Below are 12,188 nucleotides of genomic sequence, written 5' to 3'. Positions count from 1 at the left end.
TTTATTATATTCGATTTTTTAGTTCTAATTTGCATCTAATGGGCTATTCAATCAAAAGATGGCGGATTGAATAATAAAAATTGAAATATTTACTTGTAATTGAATCATGCTCACGGTAGTTGTTTTCTAGCTATAACACCAGAAGCATATCAGCTCCAACTTTTGGATAATAGAGCTTTGGAATACCCTCCCCATAGGTCAGACCTCATTCTTTTACACTTTTATCTCTTCTAATCCTTCAAGAAAGACGTGGTTGTGTGTACTTCATGACCATTCAAACATGAAGGCATATAGAACCCACTGGCTCTCTGTACAAGGTGGAGAAAATTTGAAAAATAAAGTTTTACATTAAACTTAGACTTATTATTAATTATTAATGACCATTTGTTTTCACTTGATATAGACAAACATATTAAAAATTATTTGGTCTAATATATAGAAGTTTGTTGAACTAACTAATAAATTTGGTAGTTCAACAAATTTTTAATTACAGTTAATAATTTTGTTCCATATAGATATGACATTATATAATTTTTAATAATCAGGAGGGTTAAGCAAACATTGAGAAATGTTAACAATTATTTACTTCTCACTGATAAAAACGTGTGTAAATGGTTTGTTATAATCCAATTGCATCCCAGTGGAGTCACCAATTCGTTTAAATACAGATAAGACTTTCTGTTTATTGCTTTATGAAAATAAATAAAAGGAATATTCTCTAAAATTAAGTGGAGAGCGAAAGAAGCTTGAGTTGAGAACAAACGAGATATAAGAGGATGAGATGAAATTAGAAGAAAAACTGGAAAGACAGCTGGACCATGTTATGGGCAGAAAAGATTCCCAAACATTGACAATAATATACAATGGAAAGAAGATACCAATAGATTGGATAATAGGTTATTTACAAGAAACGATACCAAGGGGTCCACAACAATTACAGAAATTGGATTAAAAGTGCTATCGAGATAAATACTGATAAGAAAAAGAGAACTACAGTTATAAGAATCTCAGAGCGAGTTCAAGAAAGAAAAAAGCATACACGATCATTTTTTTGGCAATAAAACAAGTTATGAAGAGATCTACGAACATAAACGTTAAAGTATACCAAGCATTTGAAGACTTCCAACCAAGTACCAATAGAAATAGTGAGAGAATGGTTACATAATGAAAACATATCACGAAGCTCATACATACAAATAGTGAGTCACTCATATCAGGTAATATGGTAAAATCATGTTAATGAGTGACCTTCACAAACACACGAGAAAACTATCAGTCCGTTAAAATGAACGAGGACGAAATTCTATGATGGGAGTAAGTCAAATATCTTGGAAACCATTTGGATAGTAGACTTTCTTGGAGAAAACACCTCTTTACCAGAAGAAAACAGATTGGGATTAAACTTAGACAACTATATTGGATAATTTGCGAAAAATCACATTATCCATCGAGAGAAAATTAATGGTATATGTTGTATCTATTGTTATTGTGCCATTCAGGATTCTTATTAAGCAATCATTCATTCTGTCGCTTGTTTTATCATTATTATTTGATTTAGTGTCACTGTAATTATTATTCGGTTTAGTTTAACATAACTAGCGTCTTTTCAAATCAATTTGATATAACAACAAATTGGTCCGCGCCATTACATGGTGAAACTAGATACTGGACATGTGCTGAAGCAACATATTAATCAACTTTGCTCATCCAGGGTTCCAGTTCCTAGTGGTTCAATTGAAACACAGACTGATGAAAGACAGTTCCAATTGTGTTTGGTATTCCTCAAGGTCGTCCTCAAAACCCTATTCCTGAGAGTCATGGTCCAGTTCAATTGCTGTTCCAGCAGCAGCAACCGGTAACCCAAGAAAAGCAACCTCAAGAAGAGCAGCTGTTGCCTACGACGCAGGAACCAAAAGATACTCATGTAGGCCGTTCCATCCGTACCATAAAAATCATAGACTACCTCAGAGACCATCCAATAAAGATTTTTCTTTCAACCTTCATATTAGTGGAGGAGATCTGTTGTATACTACAGTTATTGTGGCACTCTTGATTCTAATCAAGCAATCATCCATTTATCATTATATTATTATTATTATTATTTATTATTATTATTAGATTTAGTTTCAACAACTACAAGATGTTCACATAACCAGCGTCTTTTCCAATCAATTTGCTATAACAACAAATTGGCGATAAGAGTAAAGCAAAAACCGAGTAGACATAACTGTCTTGATTCGCGCAATTTGGTCATCCAGGGTTCCAGTTCATAGTTGTTCAACTCAAACTCAGAATGATGAAAGAAATGACAGTTGTCTACCTTCAATTATTTTTGACACTCCTCAAGGTTGTACTTAAAACCTTACTTCTTAGAGTCATGGTGTCATATTATTATTATTCGATTTAGTTTCAATAAGTACAAGCCGTTTATATATCCAGCGTCGTTTTCAATCAATTTGTTATAACAGTATATAAGACAATACTTAAACCTATTTGGACATAACATTCTAGCTATGGGGTTCTGCGTCTACATCAAGTATACATTACTTGTCAAATGTTTTTGCCCACCCCATAATCCATCCATTAAATTGGGAAATAATACATTTTAACAAATTTATTTTCCATTTCGTCAAGCGAAAGTTAAAACGGTGTCTTACAAACCAAAAATTTTCTTTCATACGAGCGTGTTTATTTTGTCGGTGAGTACGACAAGTTAAAACTTGCAAGTACCGTCTGGTTTGTTTATTATTCCTTTAACTGTGAACTATGTCCTCAATAGTTATGATTGTAGTTTAGTACTAGTTAGCCTTGTGAGAAGCAAAAATATGCTGTAACTTATACTTTATAGACCAAGACATTCTTCTGGGACATTCCTATATGAATTGTTTTTATTCTAATAAATAGTAAAATGGGTAAAACCAACGAATTATCGGTTAAAACTGGTGCATTAATAACAAATCTTCATAGTCTAGGCAAAATTAACCGTACTATCACCGCCAAAATAGAAATACCTCGACTTATCTTGGGAAATACGCATCCACCAAGTGTTTTGGCGATAGAAAATGTTCAGGGCAACTCAAAAAACCAGAACCGCCGAAGATAAACGGATTGTATTAAACGTGATCAACGAGTCACGGTTCCAGAGATAGTAGCTCAGTTTAATGAATCTAGGGATCCGGCTTCGAGTACTTCTGCATTACAGTGGAAAGGGGATTGAGAGAAATTGGTCTTTTAGGAAGAAAGGCAGAAAAAATAGAATTAAAAGGTTGCAATGGGCTGAAGAAAATAAAAATTGCACGTATGAAGAGTGAGAAAGATCCCAAGCATTCTTCAAAGTTGTGCAAAAAGTATTTCAAATAATTGGAAACTGACTTTACTGAAAGTAATGATTTGACCTTCACAATCGCCAGATTTCAACTCGATTGAGTTGTTGTTTTAGGACAAATTGGACAGCGAAGTCAGAGGTCAATCTCCTACTCTAACATTTTTGGAATATGCTGAAAAACGAATAGAAGACGATTAGTTTTCGAAATTGTTAGAAAGTATGCAGAAATTTTGCATCAAAAGGTGATGAATCAAAAATTTTAATAGGTAACAGTTATAGATTGTAGTTTTATTATTACTATATTCTTATCTATACATGTTCTTTGAAATGTGAATATCAAAATCGATCGTATTTTATTTATTTGGTGTGTCACGCAAACTATAGATTACGGTGGGCAAAAACTTTTGACCGGTAGAGTAAGTACTGTAAATTAGTGTGATTCTTTTAAAAAAATTCGAATTAATGTTAAGTTCTTCATAATTTATATCTTTTAATGGTTTATACTCAGCTAGATAAAAGTATAAGAAATGTTTGTAACATATTATTTTCAAAATCAAATAAGACATCAATTAATTTATAATATTTTTAAACTCGTAAACCTGAATAAAAAAATAGGGTAGTAGAAAATTAATTACATTCTATAGAGCATTTGTCAAGAAGTTATTATAAAATACCTCAAAAAGTACACGGGAAAAATGAAGGCTGACATTTACCGGAACTTGATAATATTTGAGTAGATCCATCAGTGCGGAAAAGGTCGTGGGTTATATTTAGAATAAAAAATGACCTACATTAATAACGGGAATTTGTTTAAGCACCGTTTTTACAGATTTTATAAACCATGTACTATATGATATGATACAATCTTAAATAACTTCATTTATTTTATTTAATAAAAAAAAAATACACAAAATTTAGACACATATAATTATATAAACACAGAATCTCTCGATAAAGAAATACATTAGGTCATAGAATAAACAACATTTATATTTAATACAGTTAAGCACATTATACAAGGCAGTCTCTAAGTATTAGTCCAAATTGAAATGGAAGTTTATCGTTTTTGACGTAACTTGCTTCGGTAAAATAATTACAATAAAATAAATGAAGGTTTCGCAATATGGAAAGTCATTAAATGATAAACAAAGTATTTCTAAATGCAGAAGACGATTGGTCATATAAAATTAAGATGTATCTTTACTATAACAAAATTACTTCAGCCCACCCATTACCGAGATATCTCCCTTTAAAAGGTGTCGACACAAATTAAGTTTTTATTTTTAGTTAGAGGCGGTTACTTCCAGCATTTATTATTAATCAATATCTTGAAAAGGAGTGGGCTGAGTAAAATTTTGTTATAAAAAAACCCATTTTAATTTCATAAGAGCAATCACCTCTAGAACTTTGTCGCATGAATTTAGAAACACCCTGTATGTTTAGATACATTTTGTTAGAGAGCATATAGAACCAGAACTTTGTTTTTGGTGTAACTGGGAGCTTACCTTTTCTTTTGTTGGCGCCATTTCTCTCCTTCGATTTGGAAATACATAATTTTCAAAACTAATATAATAATCTGGAAAAATGATATGGTGGAAACAAACCAAAAGATTTGAATATATTTTCATCCTCTGCACTTTACAAAGAAATTATGTTAGCTTGATCAACACCAAAGAAATCTGCTCTACATGAACATACAAATTATACTTTCAAATCCAACAGTGGTAAGAGAAAAATTCCTAATCATTGGGGTTGGAGAAGAGCCCCATTCATGATGATACCAATAATGTCACCGATCAAATCAGCATCGAAGGAACTGAAAGATAAAAATAGATTGTTATTTTCCATGAAATAATACAAGGTACCCCACTTAGGAATCGACACAAAACAGACTGTATATGATAATTGGGGGTCGTTTACCTCTACACCAAGTTACATCCTTGAGGGGTTAAGGGTCTCAAACTTTCCTCTTGAATTCATCCCATAAATGCTTGTTAGAAGTCCGGGCTAAGCGCTTGTCAATTCTTCTACATCCTGTAAATACTGCCGTATGCAACATGCAGTATGTAGAAGGATATTATCCTGTATTAAGATGAAGTTCTTGTCGATGAAACTGGAGGAGACGACTTGACCCTACCTACTTCAAATGCGACCTCTTCTATCGTTACTATGCAGACACATTGCTTTCATCTGAGAAGAGAACGGAGCCTCATTATTCGTGAGTCCAATTAACGTGTATATGGGCTACTCGGTGAGCTGGGCTTAATACCAGGTTCTTGGTAACCACGGTTAACTCTGGACACTCACAATTACACTGTCTGATGCACGTTTCGATAACCAAGTGATCATCTTCAGAGACTGAAGGTCATTATGAGTTTTGGTGTAGTGGTAGTATAAACAGGGTGTTCAGTATTAATATCACCAATGGTTCCAGAAATTCCAACTTAACAGAGTGACCATTTGAGCAGCTTTATCACATTTTGTGTCAATTTTCAGGTGGAATTCTTGTTTGTTGTTAACGAAGGTGTGTATCGGTTGACGTTTGATGGCTAGCTAATAGTGTTGGGTCAGGTAGATAACTTTAGATAAGGGTCAGTTATTTCTAATTAGTACTATTATAAACAAGCATAAAAAGGGTGGTTACCGATTATAACATATTGGTGGACTGAGAGAGATTTTACTAAGACAATTTCTTGTTCAGTTTTTTAGCCAATGACTTGCTATTACAGGGGTGTCGCATGAATCAATTTATTTGTTCACGAAAGTACTTCTGGTCACTTTTTTTGTTCAATTCTTATTACTAGACAATGTTACATACACCTACAGTACAGACCGTTCATTCACCTACGATTTTCACAGAAACGACTCCGTACCTTTTAAATAAATGACTCTGTATATTACATAACAAAACTTCAAAAAACCATGAAAAATCCAATTTCTGTATAATATACAGTGATTCCTCAAAAAAACTATTTTTAGACCTTCAAAGCCATTCATAATTTGGTAATTTTTTAGAACACACTCCAAAAATTTTTTCGCGCATATAGTGTTGTTTTTTAGTGCTCCGAAAGTACTTTAAGGGTGGAGGAAACACATTTTCTGTCTTTATCATTATCTTATGCATATTAAATGTCAATAATTATCCAATCATATCGGAATACGCGGTCATCTAGACTAATAGCACATGAGGTTAGGTTAGGTTAGGTTTGGTTAGGTTAGGTTAGTTTAGGTTAAGTTAGGTTAGGTTAGGTTAGGTTAGGTTAGGTTAGGTTAAGTTCCACTCCTGGGAGCTGTAAGACCTTGAAGTTGGTGGAGTGGCTCAGTAACTTTCTCTCTTCTTGTGCCGTCTTGACGGACTGGTGGAGAGGAGTGAAGCCCTAGAAACAGCTCAAAAATCCAAAGGATTAAGTGTTGTACGCTGATGTAATGACAATTTGTTGTCCTCCCGGCGTACGACACTCCCGAGGATTGAGGAGGGTGGTTTAGTGGGTGAGAGTCCCACACAAACTCACAGCATTTGCACCCGCCCGTTGTGAGGAAGGCATTAGCTTCCACCCTACCTCTGGGCAAAAAAAAAGGTTAGGTTAAGTTAGCTTAGGATAGGTTAGATAAGCTTAGGATAAATTAGGTTAGGTCAATCGTTGGAAGCTTATCGTGAAATATTTATGTATTTCTTTCATTTAATATTATAGGTATCAAGGACGTGTCAGTTAATCATACTTATAATTTCGTGGATCATATTAAATGTAATTGTTAATTATTTTATAATTGTAGATAATTTATGTAATAGATAAAATAACTTTTTATTGATGTATAAACAAATCATGAAACAGTAAACTAAAATTATGTTGAAAATATTAAAAAAATATTACCCCTACCTTAACATAACTTATTTTATCCCCTAAAAGGAGTGCTGAAGTGCAGCAAAAAATTTTTGGAGTAAGGTTGAGGTGGAGTCCCAGTTCTAAATATTTACCCATAATTTTTCTCAATAAACTATTTCGATATTTCTTGAACTAACCAATATACCGAGGTTTATAGTAAAATTAATACACCCTGTATATGTTGACGCTTTCAAACAGTATTTATGTAAACCAGTCTGTTGTTTTGTGAAAAATCCATCTTAGTCGTACCATTAAGCATAAATACATTTCAATGTTAGTAACGAGATTGTCAAGGTCAACAACTAAAATACTAAATAGCTAATGTTAATAATAATATAAATAATATCCGCTGAGTCTAACTATTCAGTATGAGTCGGAGAAAACATCCCGATATTCTTGAATTTTTTTATAGATCTTAATTGAATATATATCGATTTTTGACGACTGCTTCAAATACTTATTTTTGAATAGTGAATGTACCATGTACCATTATAGAAAAAATTGATATTAAGCAAATTTTAAAGAGTCAACTGTTAAAAAATGATGGGCATCTTTGTTTAATTGCGCATGCCGATTTTTGAGTTTATAAGCCCTTACAAAAAACTTATTTTCTTAGAATTAGAAATCCATAGTTTTTCTAACAGTCTTTTTAATGGTAATTTTTTAACATATGAGGATGTATATAACAAAGTTGATATTTTGTATTACAACACAACAAGCACAATAGGCAACACTTTAGGCTCTAATATCCCTACTTGGGACTTGGGATAATTTAATAAGCTTTTTATACGTTATACATAAAACCACTGTGAAAATTGTAGCCCTTATATAGCTAGAATCACCTTTGGACTACTTAGTATCGTTTCGAACTTGTCCACGACATGGACCATGAAGCAGGTCCTGTTCGATTATGTTCATAGATTCTACAATTTGATTAACGCGCCGAGTACAAATTTCAAAAAACATTTATAAAGCGGCAAATCTTTGAATGGTTTTCATAACATGATTACAGTATGGTCGTTTTTATAGAATCAATTTCTACAAAGGCCATTTTATTTGTTTACATTACGTCTCAAAACCGAGTTATCGAGAAATCCGTTGGGTGTAAATAGGAGCAAACAATCCGATGTCATCCCGAACACATCAGATGGTTGATTTAAATAAATTAGATAAGTGTTTAGTGTTAAGTTATTGAATAGTTTGTGTTTAGTGTTTAGTGCAAGGTTTAATGTATTAAGGGGTTAGTGTATGAATATATTAATTAATGAGATATATCCAGTATATGAATTAGCACCACCGTAAAAAAATAGGTGAAATGGAAAAGAAAAACATTACATTGTTGTCTGAAGTGGAGTAGAATAGTGACGATAAAATGGCTTAGACATTGAGTGATCTAAAAGAAAATAGAAACATTACAATATGGATTAGCACTTGAGTATTCAGAAATAATGATTTGAATTCTAAGTAATTTAAAGTACAAACATCTCTTGGAAATGCCGAAGGTCTGAGATATAAGCAGAACATTTCAACAAAGATGAGGAAAACTCAACGTACAGACTCGGGATTGTTATTCTTTCAGTCTCACTCTAAGCTCTTTCCCTTTCTTCTTTTTATAATTGAAGTTAGTATCTAATGGCTCACATAAACCAGGCTACTTCAATTACAATATAATATGTGTAACTATTATTAAATTAACCTCATTTTTCTACTTAAATAGGTTCAAGTGTGAACCAAGGGGACTTGACTTGTGTTGTGGTTTGTGAATTTTAATTAAATGTCACAACCAAAATGTGTCTAAAACGTTAATAAAAACCACAATGACTAAAATTTTGTTAAAATCCGTGCAATCATTTTGAAATTATTGGCACCTCACAGAACCCCCGAAACTTTAATTCAAAAGATAGTAAAAACCATTGGAGGAGGACTATTTTCTAAAAAACGGGTGCATTATTTGCAGATCTCACTCATATATTGCTTTCGAAAAAAAAAAAGATCTTTTTTTGTAGTCTGTTAGCTTATTTTTTTAACATTGATATTTTTTACCTCAAAAAATCTTGTCTCTCATTTTATTCACAGAAACTCTTTCCTAAACTGAATTATATTGTGGTAGTAACTTATACCCCATAATGGGGTATACTTTATACGGGACTGTGTGATTTTTTGCAAAACCAGTGTGTTATCAATTCAACCTTTCGTTAAAATCTGGTATAATATTTTAATAGTCTTATAAAAACAAACGTCTAGTAGTCGTATGCCAGACAACAATCCATTGGGATACTTCGTTACAATATCAAGTGTATTTAAATAAATTAGTTGTTTAGTGTGTAGATTTTAGTGAATAGCTTAAAGTGTTAATGAATAAATTACATAAGATACACTCCTATTGTAATTAGAAGAATAATATGTTATCAATATGAAAGAATCTGCATATGACGTTCGAAAATTCGAAGTATTTTTGTTGGCCGAGAATGTAGTTCATTAATTTCATGTTTACTTTATTATACCGTAGTTAAAAACTTCGAGATAACATTTTTTAACGAAAAAGAAGTTGTGGGAAGTATTATTTTGGATGAAATGCGATAAATAGTGATTTTTTTTCGAGAAAGTTGCCAAACAATAATAATGATTCTACATTGTGTATAACTGAATCAAGAAGATGATCTCACCTTAAAACTGGTCATGTACTAAAAGTGTGGGCGTTGAAGATGAAATTACAAAAGTTTTGATGATGTTGTGGGCGATATATTGAATCAAATATATTCTATTGAATGAAAATACGAAATTTTCATCAATTATGTTGATGCATTTCGATGTAATTTGGAAAGGGTTTGGTTCATTTTAAATTTGACGATTTAGAGGGTCCTCATAAAGGATTTGTTTCCTCTGCAAGGCTTGAGTTAGATTAGCTTTTGACAAAAACTTGAAGAAAAGTCGAAACATCAATTTTTACCTTTCTTTCAAAAATTATTAAAAAAAAACTAATTTTAAAACAGAAGAGACCTAAAATCAAGAACATTCAGAAGAATTCAATATTCAAAGTTACGTTGATAGAAATATTGATTATTATTAGCGTTTTCTTATAAAAAATATCAAAATTGATGTTTCATTGCCACGTTCCCAGAATTCATTTCATTTTTTCATTTATGTGCTAATAGATGTAGAGGATTGAAAGATATTAAGTGACACACATTTTAGTATTATGAAAACAAAAATAAGCTAAATGAGCATTTGAAAACAACGAGATAAACATTGTCAAAATCTCTTTTTTCATCGTAGAGGGCATCCATTAATTACGTGAGCTCAAAATTGGGGGGACGGGTTCAATGGAATCTCATCTAGACCGAGGGGGAATAATCGAAAATATTAGAGATATTAAAGACAAATTATTTTAAAAATTTATTTTGCCATAAATCCCATGACTATTAAAATCATTTAGTTCAAGTGTAATATAACCTGCAGAAGTACACATCAGCTTTTCATGCGTTTCACAAGAAACTGTATTCAGGTTTCAAAAAATGCGTGTAGTCAAGCGTCGTGCTAAAGAGCTGCGTGTTGTGGTGTGGATGAAAGTTTGGAATGGATAGACGGAGGAAACTTAGACATTTCCAGCACTACCAGAAATCCCAGATAAGATTTGTCCAATTATTTCAATCGAAAAAACACGCGAGTCTCCATGGATTGAGTAAAAATATCAAAAAAGTTTTGTTTTTATCTATTTTTATTTTGAATTTTATTAAATTAATTGTAGTATAAAAGAATAGTTTAAAATATGTTTAGCGTCAATCCCACATAATGGAAGGGGGGTCCAGGCAAATCAAACTAATCTCACCTAAGGGGGGGAGTGTAGTCTAAACAAATCAAAATCAAAATCAAATCAAAACCCTTTCGCATATGTCTTTAGTTATACTCGTAGTTTAATTTTCAGTCATTCTAAATAACATTTCCAATTTTTTTCATATATTTCTATATAACTTGATAATTAAGCTATCAACGCATCTATATATGCATACACACGGTTTCCCAATAAAACGTAGTCAAATTCCGGGGTAATTGGGTAATATAAAGAGGTATAGGGTAGATCCCTAATTATTGGGTACTTTGGTACACCTTGTATAACGTATTTAAGTGTAAACTAAGTGACCTTTCACTGTATTTCAAGGCTTTATATATCTAGAGTTTTTCATTTTTTTATTATGACAATGTCATAGGTTTTTGTTAAATCGACGTACGTTTGATATGCCAGCCATTATTTTGCGTAACAACTCGTCTTAATTGAAATAAGTACGAAGTAAGATAATATAGTTTATCAATAAATCGCAGATATTTTAAAATATATATTTTATAGTTCTTCGAACAAAAATATAAATTTAATTACCATTTAATAAACTGCCTTATCCTATCGTGCCATATAACTATGTAGTAACACCTTGCAAATGTCAAATAAATCTAACAATCCTACGAACTAAACTTCACATTAAAATCCACATTAACATTTCACATTTTACACTTCTGACACCTGCACAATTACAAATACAACATTCACTATTAATATCCCAAAATCCACGTTAAAACTAAATATAAACATAGAAAAAGGGGCTTAAAAGTTACTTTAGTCTTTCCGCATTTCATTAACGCGACGTTACGCGCCCACCCGCAATGTACGACCATCCATATGTTACCAAACTCAGTCGGGGAACAACTGACGGAGCCTTATTGTGTGTAGTAGGAGAGCCGGTTCCCCCTTTTCTCAAAACCTTCGATTTCCATCCAGCGGAGGCGCGTTTTGCAACGTTGCCCGATTGCGCCGAATGTGAAGAAGGCTATTAATCGAATATCAAATACCAATAATACAATTTTATGTAAAAATATTATCATAATAACATGATACACTTCAACTTTTTATATTTCATTGTAAATGTAAAGTCTTTGTATTATTACTTGAACAAGAAATATGAAAAAAGGAAATAACCATCTTTAGT

General features: G+C 32.3%; 1 protein-coding gene across 7 annotated transcripts in view; it reads right to left on the bottom strand.

Moving 5' to 3' along the window:
* The window catches only part of LOC130902495 (uncharacterized), a 212,283-nt gene extending 200,325 nt beyond the window's left edge, over positions 1-11,958 (bottom strand). For 2 of the 7 annotated variants that reach the window (XM_057814686.1, XM_057814687.1), the window contains exon 1: positions 11,585-11,958. The gene's annotated coding sequence lies outside the window, so the exon portion shown is untranslated. The remainder of the gene's footprint in view (positions 1-11,584) is intronic. The other 5 variants (XM_057814685.1, XM_057814690.1, XM_057814689.1 and 2 more) reach the window with 4 other exon arrangements.
* Between the last annotated feature and the right edge of the window lie 230 nt (positions 11,959-12,188).

The sequence above is a fragment of the Diorhabda carinulata genome, chromosome X, assembly GCF_026250575.1.
Source record: "Diorhabda carinulata isolate Delta chromosome X, icDioCari1.1, whole genome shotgun sequence".
NCBI classification, from domain to species: Eukaryota; Metazoa; Arthropoda; class Insecta; order Coleoptera; family Chrysomelidae; genus Diorhabda; species Diorhabda carinulata.
This window is presented reverse-complemented; position numbering and strand designations above follow the sequence as displayed.